The following is a 13032-nucleotide window of genomic DNA, read 5'->3' on the forward strand; positions in this document are numbered from 1 at the left end:
GGACATCCTCATGTTAAAAACGGTAACATGTGGAAGAGAACAACCGCCAGGATCGCCACTGTCGATTGGTAGCGTCCGCTAGATGGAAGTGCAGTTCCTCCATGGAATTCAAATGAGAGCTATAACGTGAATTCTTCTGCAGTTGCTAAATGACAGCATAATTAAACCGATAAAAGTTGCTGCCTTCAAAGCCCATAAGGCTGATCAATCTGTTAATATGTGATCTGTGGTTTCACGCAACGAACTAGAAGTAAGAATATAGAATGACGAACACGTCTGTGCCACTGTTCTGAGTGGTACTAGTTCGAACTACCGGCCGCCATGTTTTAATTGGTCAGCTCGCTTAGCAGGAGGCGGCGTATACACACGTGGAAATGTTTAAAGCCCCTAATAAAAATGTCTCTTGTGTATTCTACTCATAACTGTAGCTACCGAAGTGACAAAACGAACAATATAAAGTATTTCAATTAGCTAAGTAGTTTGCCATAATTTGGTATTACTATAAATGTAACAGTTGATATTGTCAGAAAAACTCTGTAACGTGTATATTGTTTTTAAAGATTCCCGTTGGGAAATAAGTTGTTAACGAAGCAGTGGGTTCCAAAAATGAAGAGAAATAAATGGTATCCCACAACATACAGTATTTTGTGTTCTGCACACTTCGAGAATAAATGCATGTACTGTATTTTGTAAACGAGAGGAGACTTTGCTGGTCAATGCAATACCAACCATCTTCGATTTTTCATTACGAAGGAAAGAGGCTTCTAGCCATGGGTTTACTGACGACTAATAAAAATGAAGAATTGTTAGTAAAAATTGAATATTCGAGCTATTGCGATATAATACAGGGTGTCCAAATAAAATCTTTACAACTTCAGATGTAAATAAATTATTGACACACGATATATGTCATGTTAATCACAAACTGTCAAAGTTTTTATGGGAATTTTGTTGGATTGTGAAATGAGTTTTTTGGTTGCAGGTGTGAATTTTGGTAAAATCTGAAATCTGATAGTGAAGGAGATGTGGACACCTCAGGAGATGGCGTAAGATTTGCTAATGATATGGAGTCGTTAGCAAAAGAGGAGATGACACTAAGGGATATGCTACTGAAGCTAATTGACAGCTGTGAGTAGTACGGAATGAAGATAAATGTCAACAAGACGAAGACCATGGTCATAGGACGAAAAGTAAAGAAAGTAAACTTGCGAATTCTAAATGAGGCAGTAGAGTAAGTGGACAGATTCAAATACTTGGGGTGGAGTATAAGCAGTAACATGAGATGCTGCCAGGAAGTCAAAAGAAGGATAGCAATGGCAAATGAAACTATTAATACAGAAAGGAGCATCTTCTGCGGACCTCTGCAAAAAGATCTAAGGAAGAGACTAGTTAAGTGCTTTGTGTGGAGTATGGCAATGTATGCAGCAGAAACATGGACATTACGACGAAATGAAGAAAAGCAACTAGAAGCATTTGAAATGTGGATATGGGAAAGGATTTTTATTGAGCCATTTTACGACACTGTATCATTGAGTTGAGGGAAAACCCCGGAAAAACCTCAACCTGGTAACTTTCCCCGACCGGGATTCGAACCCGGGCCACCTGATTTCGCTGTCAGACTCGCTAACCTATTCCACAGGTGTCGAAATGTGGAGAAGGATTAAGCATGTGAAACAAACGGAATAAAAAAAATGAAACTGTGTTGGAAAGAGTGAAGAAAAAATTATGCTGAAACTGATCAAGAAGAGAAAAAAGAATTCGTTGGGTCACTAGATAAGAAGAAACTGCCTACTGAAGAATGCCCTGAAAAGAATGGTGAACGGGAGAAGAGTTCGGGGCGGAACAAGATATCAGATGATAGACTACATTAAAATACATGGATCATATGCGAAGACAAAGAGGAAGGCAGAAAATAGGAAAGATTGGAGAATGCTGGATTTGCAGTGAAAGACCTGCCATTTAGCAGAACACTATGTATGTATATATCTATAATTTTTGCATTTCTAGTTAAGACAGCACCTGCAGGTATTTTCTTCACGAGTAATTCTCAAATAGGAATTGCAATATTTTTAATAAACAATGCACTAAAAGTAAGGGCTTACACAAATTCTGATAGTAGAATACCAAAGTTAAACACGTAAGGTCCAGCCACTTCCCCAAAATAAGTTAGAAAGTTGGCACATCCTTTCTTTTTATATGATTTATGCCTTTCACAAAGCATTTCCTTTGTCAAGTTACGAGTGATATTATTGTTAGAGATTTTATGGAATCATTATTCGACAGACATAAATGAAATACTTTAAAATAGGATGAATTCTACATTTCTATGGATTGCACACGAAAGTCATTCTTTCTAATCCAAAAAGGAAGACACTTCACGGGTAACAAATGTGTTTAAGACTAGGAACTGGTAATCCTCAAACGGTTAGGTGCGTTCCAGTAACTGTTTATTGGAGGATATATGAATATACTCGTTTAAAACTTTGTTCTGGCAGTAATAGGAGGCGGAGGTGGTATAGCGGTGGTCTTCTATGATCGAGGTTGCGAGTTCGATCCCGGGCCAGGTCGGTGGCATTTAAGTGTGCTTAAATGCGACAGGCTCATGTCAGTAGATTTACTGGCATGTAAAAGAACTTCTGCGGGACAAAGTTCCGGCACACCGGCGACGCTGATATAATCTCGGTAGTTGTGAACGTCGTTAAATAAAACATAACAACACTTTAACATATATATATATATATATATATATATATATATATATATATATATAGGCCTATATATACGCTATATAATTTTTTCAACAAATTTTTTGTCGATATAAACTCCGACGTCCCATTTGTTAGTTTATTCTACGTAAATTAATATACCTAAAACAAACAGCTTGGGAAGCTTTTGTCATCTAGTCTGCTGTCAAAAAATCTGAAAGTTAGGATTTATAAAACAGTTATATTACCGGTTGCTCTGTATGGCTGTGAAACTTGGACTCTAACTTTGAGAGAGGAACAGAGATTAAGGGTGTTTGAGAATAAGGTTCTTAGGAAAATATTTTGGGCTAAGAGGGATGAAGTTACAGGAGAATGAAGAAAGTTACACAACCTTTGGGGGGACCGAGACGTAGATGGGAGGATAATATTAAAATAGATTAGAGGGAGGTGGGATATGATGATAGAGAATGGATTAATCTTGCACAGGACAGCGACCGATGGCAGGCTTATGTGAGGGCAGCAATGAACCTGCGGGTTCCTTAAGTAAGTAAAACAGACTAATCATGAAGAAAGTTATCTGATAATTTTATCGCAGTGAATTGCCATTGTGTCTTCTTATTTTAAAGAAATATCCACCTTTTTCCAATTATGTTCCTTGCGTATTATTCAAGAACAATATGACTTGCAGACCATGAATATAAAAAGAAAAAAAAAATCGGGATGTTCGCAGACACAACAGCATGCTGAAAACCACCTTTTCGATATCGGGGATGCTGTATTTCCGTGAAAATACCTGAATATATTTCTGTTGTAATTATCACAATTTCTTCGCCTTATACTTCGTATAATGATAAGCCGTAATTACTATACTTCCAAGGAAGACATTAACATTCTCACACACGATCAACCTTACACACAAAAGAGACGTGTAGTGTGACATGGAATAACCACGACGACAGATGTGTACCTTAATTAAGGAAGGTAACGGGTGAAATTTTTGTCATTTTCGATCGAAAATCGCATTTCCGTTTTCCTGTAAAAAATTAATCTTGAATTTGAATTGCACGCAAAATTGAAAAGTCGTTTTCTTACACTCCCCCCCTCCCGCACATTTATATTCAAAGTGTAAAGGCTCTGACAATTTTGATGCTAGAAATATGACATTTTCACTGAAGGATCTATAAATTGTAGTCAACAGAACCTGGTTTTATAGAGTAAAATAAAATTTAAATTAAAAAATAAAAACATACTAAGTTGACTCAAGAATTACATTTTAAACATGAGTTCATGTAAAAACTTATTTTCTCCTTTCCTGGATTTAAGTTTAAGGTTTTTGCTCTCGTGTTTTATACACTTATCATAGATATTGTAATAAAAATTTTAAATTTTGTAGGATGAGATAGATTCTAAAAATATGAATTTTTTTTTTAATTTAAATAAGCCAAAAACTGTTCAACTATTTAGAATAATTAAACTTACACGCATTTATTACCTATAGCAGGAGGGTGGTGTGTATGAAAAATAAATCTGTAGCTAAAAAATTTCACTCATCACCTCTCTTAATAAAACGATAAGCAATTAAAAGCAAACGAGATAGACTTAATACAATGTTTCTTGTACTAAGTTTTTCAAGATATATGTTGCTTTTTTGTTATTCTTACGGTGAATTTACGATTTCTGTGAAAGCCAAATCAGCTATTAAATAAATAGTTTATACACTATAGCAAACATATTCCAATAAATATCCCATTTTTTTTAATTTCTATGAAAATTCTATTACGCAGTCATTAAATTCGGAACGGATAAAACAATGTGCACCAATTGACATATTCCGAATTTCACGTACGTTCTTTCATGGTTATAATCAGGCTCAGGATCCGGAACACTTTAGCAACCAATGTACGCACAACTTGACAAAGAGTTCCTTGAAAATAGTAGACAGACATACTGTGAATGTAAACAACGACGTCAATGTGCTTCGTTATATTTTATTGTTAATAGTATAATCTAGTAACCGTGGAAAAAGAAGCAGGATACATACCTCACAAGTTTTGATGTCCCTCGGCGACGTTGAAGGCGTTAGCGCTACAATGAACAACCACGTACATACTTGCAACTAGTTCGAAAAGACTGTTCACTAAGAATTGAAAATGCACTGTGATGGCCTAAGTTTGTTTCGTAGGTAGAGACGGATTGTACACTAACGCACAGGTAAACAAAACTCAACGCGCCGCTTCACTCCATCTGTACTCCGTTGCACTGTAACTTCACTTCATTCTTAAGTTGTCTCGGATCCTAAGCCTGGTTATAATTATGTGATCTCGTTAAAATCTCAGCCAAAGATGAAGACAAAGCGAGGGGGATGTAAAATAAAGAGATAGAAGTCCCTGGAGTTTGTACTGCAAAGTGCAATATTCTAGAAGAGATACAAATGTAAGCTTGTTTCGCAACTGGGGATGAGGGAACAGAAAAGAGCCGTCACAAGTATTTTCTCCGAATAATAATGAGGTCAGTTGCAGCGACACTGATGTACCTTGTTACAAGAACACGTTTCCTACGAACGAAACACATACACACTTAATGTATATTTATGGCGACATCTGATATGACTGAGTTCAGCATTGGACAAACGTGTTTGAATGTCATATTTTATACCAACATGCACGGCATCTGCTTGTAACAAGGATACAAAATTACACGACGTCCAAAAAAATTTTATCTAATTTATTTTTACCAGATCAGAGTATCAGTACAAAGACTTCGACAATAATTACTAGTAGATTTACGTAGTCAAATTATAGTACGTTCCAATAGGTTATAAGCAGGCCGCGATAGTCATTGGAACATATGATAGAGGCCTACGTACAATGTGATCTGCATAAAATAAAATCGCTACAAAAAATATATCAGGAGTAACACAAAAGTTATCCTAATTCTAATATGACGTTAAATATGTATTGCAGAATTGTTTTTACGAACAAAAGAAGTCAGACTGTTATTTAAACAAAACGCCATTTGCTGCAAGGCAATGAGCGAAATGGGTGTTGCGGTTTGCAAAAATTGAAAATGTAACATCAGTTCAACGTCGTTTTAACCATAAGTATGATATTCGGAGGGCTCCGAATTAAAAGTTGATGAAATTATTGTAGTGCACGTCTGAAGAAAGTGCATCTGTTAACATGCCATGCACCGGTGACCATAGAGTGTTCTCGAAAACATACTCTGCTGACAGACAAGTCTCAGAAAGAATCTTAAACGACTGTTCGTAGATAAAGCTATGTCATAAACAATTTGTCAACGTTACCTCAAGCTTTACCGCATTCAAAATGTTCAGGTATTAGGCGACGTAGATCTCCAAAAACGGATCACATTTATTTTTATACCACAGCCGCAATAGTAAAACAAAGTGGCTATGGAGGTCCAGTAACATGGCGCATCACTTCAATAAAGAAAATAAGTTAGTGAATAACATTCGATATCAACTGGTGAGGTCGTGGTGATCAATTTACATGGCGTCCAAATTCTCCAGACCTGACTCCACCCGATTTCTCTGTTTGAGGTTTGGTGAAGAACGGTATCTATGCACGCGACCCGGGAGTATTAATGATCTCAAAGCAAAGATTGTCTCAGCGTTTGGAAAAACTATCCTGAGATGTTACATCACACATGGAAGTATAAGCCTCACGATATGAATTATGTTGTATACACAATGATGATACTTTGAGGTCCAAAGTGGGCAAACTCCCATTCTTTTACAATGTATTTACGCATTACTGAAAAATAAATGGTAACAGTTTTTACAGCGTTTTTATTTCATGTCTTTCCAAACGGATCACCTGGTACTTTTCGGTAAGGAAACTCAACACTATCGTACTTCTAAGGAAACTAGGCTTACCGGTACTGTTGATGTTTTGGGTCACTGTAGAGCAACTGATGACAGCTGATGACAGTAAGTTGTTAACTGGCTTCATACCGAGATTGCAATACACATTACAACAGCGATTATTTCCATTGACACTTTTGTGATAACTCGAGTCAATGTGGATAAAAATATAATTTCCTGATATCTCCATTTTCAAGAGAACCACGATGTACAGGATTATAAATAAACCAAAGAAGAATAATGTCTGTTTCAGACAACAGAACGAAAATTGTGATGTAGGGTGCTAACAAAAGAAAAGTTGAAGTTCGAAATCCTTTTCTCTGTCTCACTCCGTCTAGTTTGTACCTATGGGAAAATTTAAGGAACAAAGTGTGTAAATACAATTCCGTACACCTTACAAGAACTTAGAGAGAACATTAAGAGAGAAATATACTTCACAATATTCCCCAAGAACTTCTCCCCGTAAATTCTAACTTTTTAAGGGGGTTAGACTGCCAAAATGCAGAAAGAGAATATTATTTCAGAACAGACTTAACGTGGATCCATAGTCGTAATAATAATAATAATAATAATAATAATAATAATAATAATAATAATAATAATAATAATAATTTTATTCAGGAGAATAACATCCTCACATACAATGGGTTGCCAAAATTCACAAAACATATCAAACAGAAGAAATTATATTAGCCTATCTGTTATAAATTTACAAGAATTTCCTTTTAATGATCACTAAAAGTAGCGTAACAACACAATTCGGTAATACAATAACAATGGTTCCAAAAATTAATAACGAGCCTGATAAAAATTCAACTTTACCAGTTTCTTCACAGAGAGTTAAGCCCCATGTTTCTCGGGTTGAGCAACAGTCATTAAAGGTCCGCGATCTACTTGCAAGCTAGAAGGAGCTTCAGAATACCACTCACTGTGTCTATGTCGAATCTAGAGTACATAATGAGGTGACATGCAATCATTTCAGTATAGGCTACATGAATAATCGTGTTGTCGTCATCGTCATCATCATCGTACACCAAGCATTTATTACCCATATTTTAATGTGGCATGTTTAAGCAGAGCCCTATACGGATAAAATTGTCCCATTTCATTGTAACTCCAGTACCCTTGGAAGAGAAGTTAAGTAGTTTTCCAGTAAATAAATATCACACCTTCCACGTTCTGAAAATAATTCTTCACTAAATCCTCCAAGTATATGTTGAAAAGAGTAGATGATAAGGACATTCTTGTCGCACTGCCCTCCCTATTAAACTTTCCTCTGACATTTTTCCCTCCTGACTTCGACTCGTTTCATGTAAACATTATTTAACGGCCTCCTCTCTTTCCAATTCACACCAATTTTCTTCAGGATCCCCATCAGTTTATTCCAATTCACTGTCAAAAACCTTTTCCAGGTACACAAATAGGCCTACTACATACACTTTTCATTCTCTAGATATCTTTTGCCGATTGTTCGCAGTAGTCCAATTGCATCTCTCGTACCTTTTCCCTTCCTGAAGCCAAATTACTCTTCTTTCAACTCTCCTTCCATCTTAGAATATAAACGTCGATTCAGTATTTGCAGGAGAATCTTCGCCGAGTGCGATACCAGGCTGATAGTCTTGAACTCATTACATTTCTGGGCATTATTTTCTTCGGTATTGGCAGCAACCCAAGCATTTCACTAATTCAATGGGGATTCCACCAACTCCTGTTGCGTCCCATTCTTAATTTCCCTAAACGGTAGGTGAGCTTCCGTTAGAATAAAAAATACTATTTCGTCTTCTCATACGGCTGCTTCATCTCCTACAGCTAAGGTATCTAAACGATTGATTCACTATCTCAGAGAGCTCTTCTAAATATTTTTTAATCTATTCAGTATTCCATGTTTGTTATTTCATTACCGATTTCGTCTTCTATCAACCACATGGATATCCAGCTTTTATTTGTGAAGTCCACATTCTACTTCGCTGTACATTAAATCATAACTTTCCTTCCTCTCTATTTCTACACATTTCTGTTTCATCCAGTCTTCCATCGCCATATCAGTTTCTCTTCTTAGTTCGTAGTTTAGTTTCCTGCAGTATCTTCTTCTGTAAGAAATCTGTTTCATACGCCACTCTTTCCTTTAATAAACAATTTAACTTTACAAAAACAAAAACAATACCATTTACTACCAACATCAGTGCTTGTGCTACCTTTTCCCATGCGACAAGAATAACGTATCTGTTAATACATTACATCAAATCATAATCACAAATAAAAAGAACAACTCAAACAACACTGTATTAAAGAGAAGGCTGACTTCGTTTGACATGTTTTACTAATGAAAATTGTGTATTCGTGCGATTAAAGTCAAACGAACAAATCCCATCATCCGGTCATTCCCACACAGATACGGAAGTAGGCCTATAGGCCTACATTTTCTCTGGCACAGAGAACTTGCACTTCATAAAGCCAACACACTCCCATGAAACTCCGATTTTCTTTACCACCTAAGCTTTAGTTTCATGAAACTTAGAGTGAGATGCTTTCCATTTGCTTTGGTTTGCATCACGCTTCTTCCGACTGGTTTTGTTTCAATACACATTCTAATAAAATATAACAGCGAACTTCGAAATGCACATTTTCTTGTACTCATTAGAAAAGTCCTCTTCTATTCTCATTTGTATTCCCGGCATTAGTTAGTGCTTTGATTTTTTATTTTAGTACCGTAGGTTATTTTACGACGCTTTAACAACATCTTAGGTTATTTAGCGTCTGAATGAGATGAAGGTGATAATGCCGGTGAAATGAGTACGGGGCCCAGCACCGATAGTTACCCAGCATTTGCTCATATTGGGTTGAGGGAAACCCCCAGAAAAAACCTCAACCCGGGAATCGAACCCGGGCCACCTGGTTTCGCGGCCAGACGCGCTAACCGTTACTCACAGGTGTGGACGTTAGTGCTTTGATCCTTTCATTCTGAAATAACTTTCTTCTGTGACTTTTATTTAGTGTTCTTCGGGAATAGAAATTGACACTAATTTTCTCCCTGGTATTTTACTATACAGTACACAGATGTATATTATACAGTGAGGCAACTTTTGGAACACTCGAGCATCAAGAGGATTGTAACTAACTTCAGAAAGATTGCCACATATTGAAGTCACTTATTCTCTCTATTCCTTGGCGGAAAATATCAAACCCAGTTATACATTTAAACAAGGTTCGAAACAAAGAAAACTATTGACTTTCTATGACTTGTATAACAATTTATAAGAAAAGGTGGAATGAAATGGAAGAAGTCGAAGACAACTAGTCTTGTAGCCATTTAATGAAACTCACATTTCACCGGAAAGTGCAGTATTTTAGCTGAAGCTTACAACAACTAGCCTATACGCTATAATGTAACGTAAGTAATAACCTCAGTAAGTGGAGTAACTAGCTATGTAGTTCATGTTTTGTAATCCAGGTAATGGGCGATTTCACACCACCTTCTAGATGACACTCCAACCTCCCAACCTCATAGCAAATGGCGGCTTGGAAACTTCTAATTGAAATAAGAGCCCACTTACACAAACTTAGTGTAACGTTAACTTACTTAACAGGTACCATTTTACAATAACGTAATAACTTACGAATACCGGTACAGTTATTTGGGGTAACTTTGTACAACTTACATCATATTTTTATACTTACCTAAAATAGTATCTATTGAAATACAGTAGAACCCCGATTATCCGTCACCCTATTAACCGATCGGCGGATTATCCGACTGTCTTTCTCTCACGCTCCTTTTTTTTTTTTTTTTTTGTTTTGCTACAGAAACATATGAAGTAGATTCTATTGTATGTTATATTAGTATAGGCCTACGTTTTTTTCTAGTGTGTGTTATTATAAGCATTTACACTTACACAGTTTGGTGTACTGTTCGAGTTGCCGTACTCTACAACTTCTATATAAAATGTATTCCATGAATGTCAAAAGAAAACGTGTTGTGCTAAGTATCGAACAAAATGCAAATACGTGGTTTGGGGAAAGAGAAACTATGGGTCATCTCGCATCAGAATATGAGATTGATGTTACAACTGTGAGCAATTGAATAAAAATAAAAGATAAAGTGTATACAGTAGGCCTATGTAAATCTACAACATGAGGCCTCTACTATTTATATTTTTCCGCTCACAGCCATTACAAGGAGTTTTCCTACCCCTTAAAACTACGTCGTTGACAACCGAATTTAAATTAATGAACTTCTGACTCACTACCAAGCGTGTTAAACACAAGACCGCGGAGGAAATGAAAATTCAAGTGTCATTCACTTAATTTACGAAAATATTTTATGGTACGGATTATCCGATTTTTTCGATTAATCGTTCCGTCAATCCCCTTCATTATCACGGATAATAGAGGTTCTACTGTAAATGTTTAAAGATAAATTATTTCAGAAATTACTTATTTTATGGGTTGAAACAAAATAACATAAAAAAGCATGTTTTAAATAGGCGAAATTTGACATTTAATGGTGATACAAAGTTACACGGCTAATTGGGGAAACTTTGTACCACATATTATGTGTTTTACCATTAAAATCAATCCTTCATATTCCCCTTCAAATTCAAGGGAACTATTGACCATACAATAACAAAATTCATGAAATTTTATTTCATATGAAGTCACAAAAAAGTTTATTGCAAACGTAGAACATTTATTATAACAATAAAACATACTCGGAACAGTATTATCAAAATCGATGATCCTAAAATCGTATCTTCACATTGTGTCATTTACTGTCTCTCAACTTCAAATCTCTTGGGCAAATCCATGAAAGTTGAGAATAATTACCGCCACTACCAATATTTTCATGCACGTCTGAACATCTTCTAATTAGAAGTTTGCGTTAATAAATCGTGCATACTTACAGCAAGCAGCTCCTCATACTCTCATGACACCTGCTATGTAGGAAACTTACCTAAAACAAAAAAGATTAATACACGTAAATAATTATAGTAAGTTCGTTTCGTTTATCACTGATAATACAGTATATGTGTAGGTTACATGTATGTATGTTTAGTCAGCAGTCCGAAGGCTGATTGGAACCCCGTAAGTGACACCAAGAAGGCATTATTCATGAGACAACTAAAACAGGAAATAATGCGGTAAGGTAACCAGTTCTGTTCTCCTGCATAGAACAGATTGGTGACTAGTTATTGTACTCATGGAAAAAAAAAATCGCCGGCTCAGAAACATGTTCATAGAGACCATGCAGTTCAGCTGTGCCATGATTTTGCATCACATTACTGCCGTTATAATTCCACTTACTGTTTTCCCTCGCATGCCTTTAGAACGAAGCTAGCCATGTTATGCCGTTATCTGTTTCTATTTAGATAATGATATAATTCACTAGACTTCCAAATATACATACCAATTTAATCAAAAATAATTTTTCAGATTCCCGCGATGTCCACAGCGCATATACAGGATGTAAGGGTTACAAGTGCCATTATTTTAACTGATGATTGTTCATGTCATAAGGAAGAAAAATGTCCTCACAATTTTTTTCTAATTGCAATATTTAACTAGTTATTAAAGTTTACAATATTAGGCGTTTGGCAAGGTTGCTGGATGGGGAGGAGGGGGTTTAAAAGTACACGGTACAGATCAAGCGGATACAGACATAAAGGTATAAAATAGATGCTCTCTTCTAATGCATGGGGCGGACCGTTGTTTACATAAAACGAACAGCAAATACAAACTTTCAATCTCATTAATAGAACTTTATGATAAATTTCCATTTTATTTAACAATATTTTGAATATTCGTCCATTTTTTTATTGTACGTCTAAAAAATAAACAATAATGGTTTACTGCTCAAAATCACATGAACTTTTATTTAAATGCAACATTTTAATCTCCCCCGTTTCCATAAAGCAGTACTATTTTTAAAGAAATTTCTGTTTGTGTGATTTTCGAAACGAGATAAGAGACTAATAGTTTCTAATAATCGTTGAGAAACAGCTACAAAACTTCGCCGATTAGGTAAACTTCATTGTGGAAAACATTGACGGTACATCATATTGCCTCACTTGAATTACGACGACTTTGTCCATAAATTAATAAGTAATAATAACATATGATATTCCTAAACTGTGAATGACATTATAAGTTGTTTATCGAATACCTGGTACCGAACTGTCATCCGCTCGGCAGTAGAGCTATGGACAAGGAGCTTGAACTCAGCTGACATGTACTTACGTCTGTGCAGAGTACTGCCTGGTGAACACGTTGCCACGTCTCTCATGCCAGAATATTAACAAATTTAAGCATGCAATTTTATTTTATTTCACGAAAACGTAATAGAGCACGTAATAGAGTTTATTTTTAAACTAATACTAACTCTTTGCTAGATATATCTACTGATGTAATTGTTTTCGTAATTTTACTAACGATATAAGCAGTATAACG

The 13032-nt window shown here is 35.9% G+C and overlaps 1 protein-coding gene across 1 annotated transcript in view; it reads right to left on the minus strand.

The window, feature by feature from the left end:
• The window catches only part of homer (protein), a 497710-nt gene that overhangs the window by 391272 nt on the left and 93406 nt on the right, over nucleotides 1–13032 (minus strand). The gene's annotated exons all lie outside the window — the stretch shown is intronic.

This window comes from Periplaneta americana, chromosome 1, assembly GCF_040183065.1.
Source record: "Periplaneta americana isolate PAMFEO1 chromosome 1, P.americana_PAMFEO1_priV1, whole genome shotgun sequence".
In the NCBI taxonomy this organism is placed as follows: Eukaryota; Metazoa; Arthropoda; class Insecta; order Blattodea; family Blattidae; genus Periplaneta; species Periplaneta americana.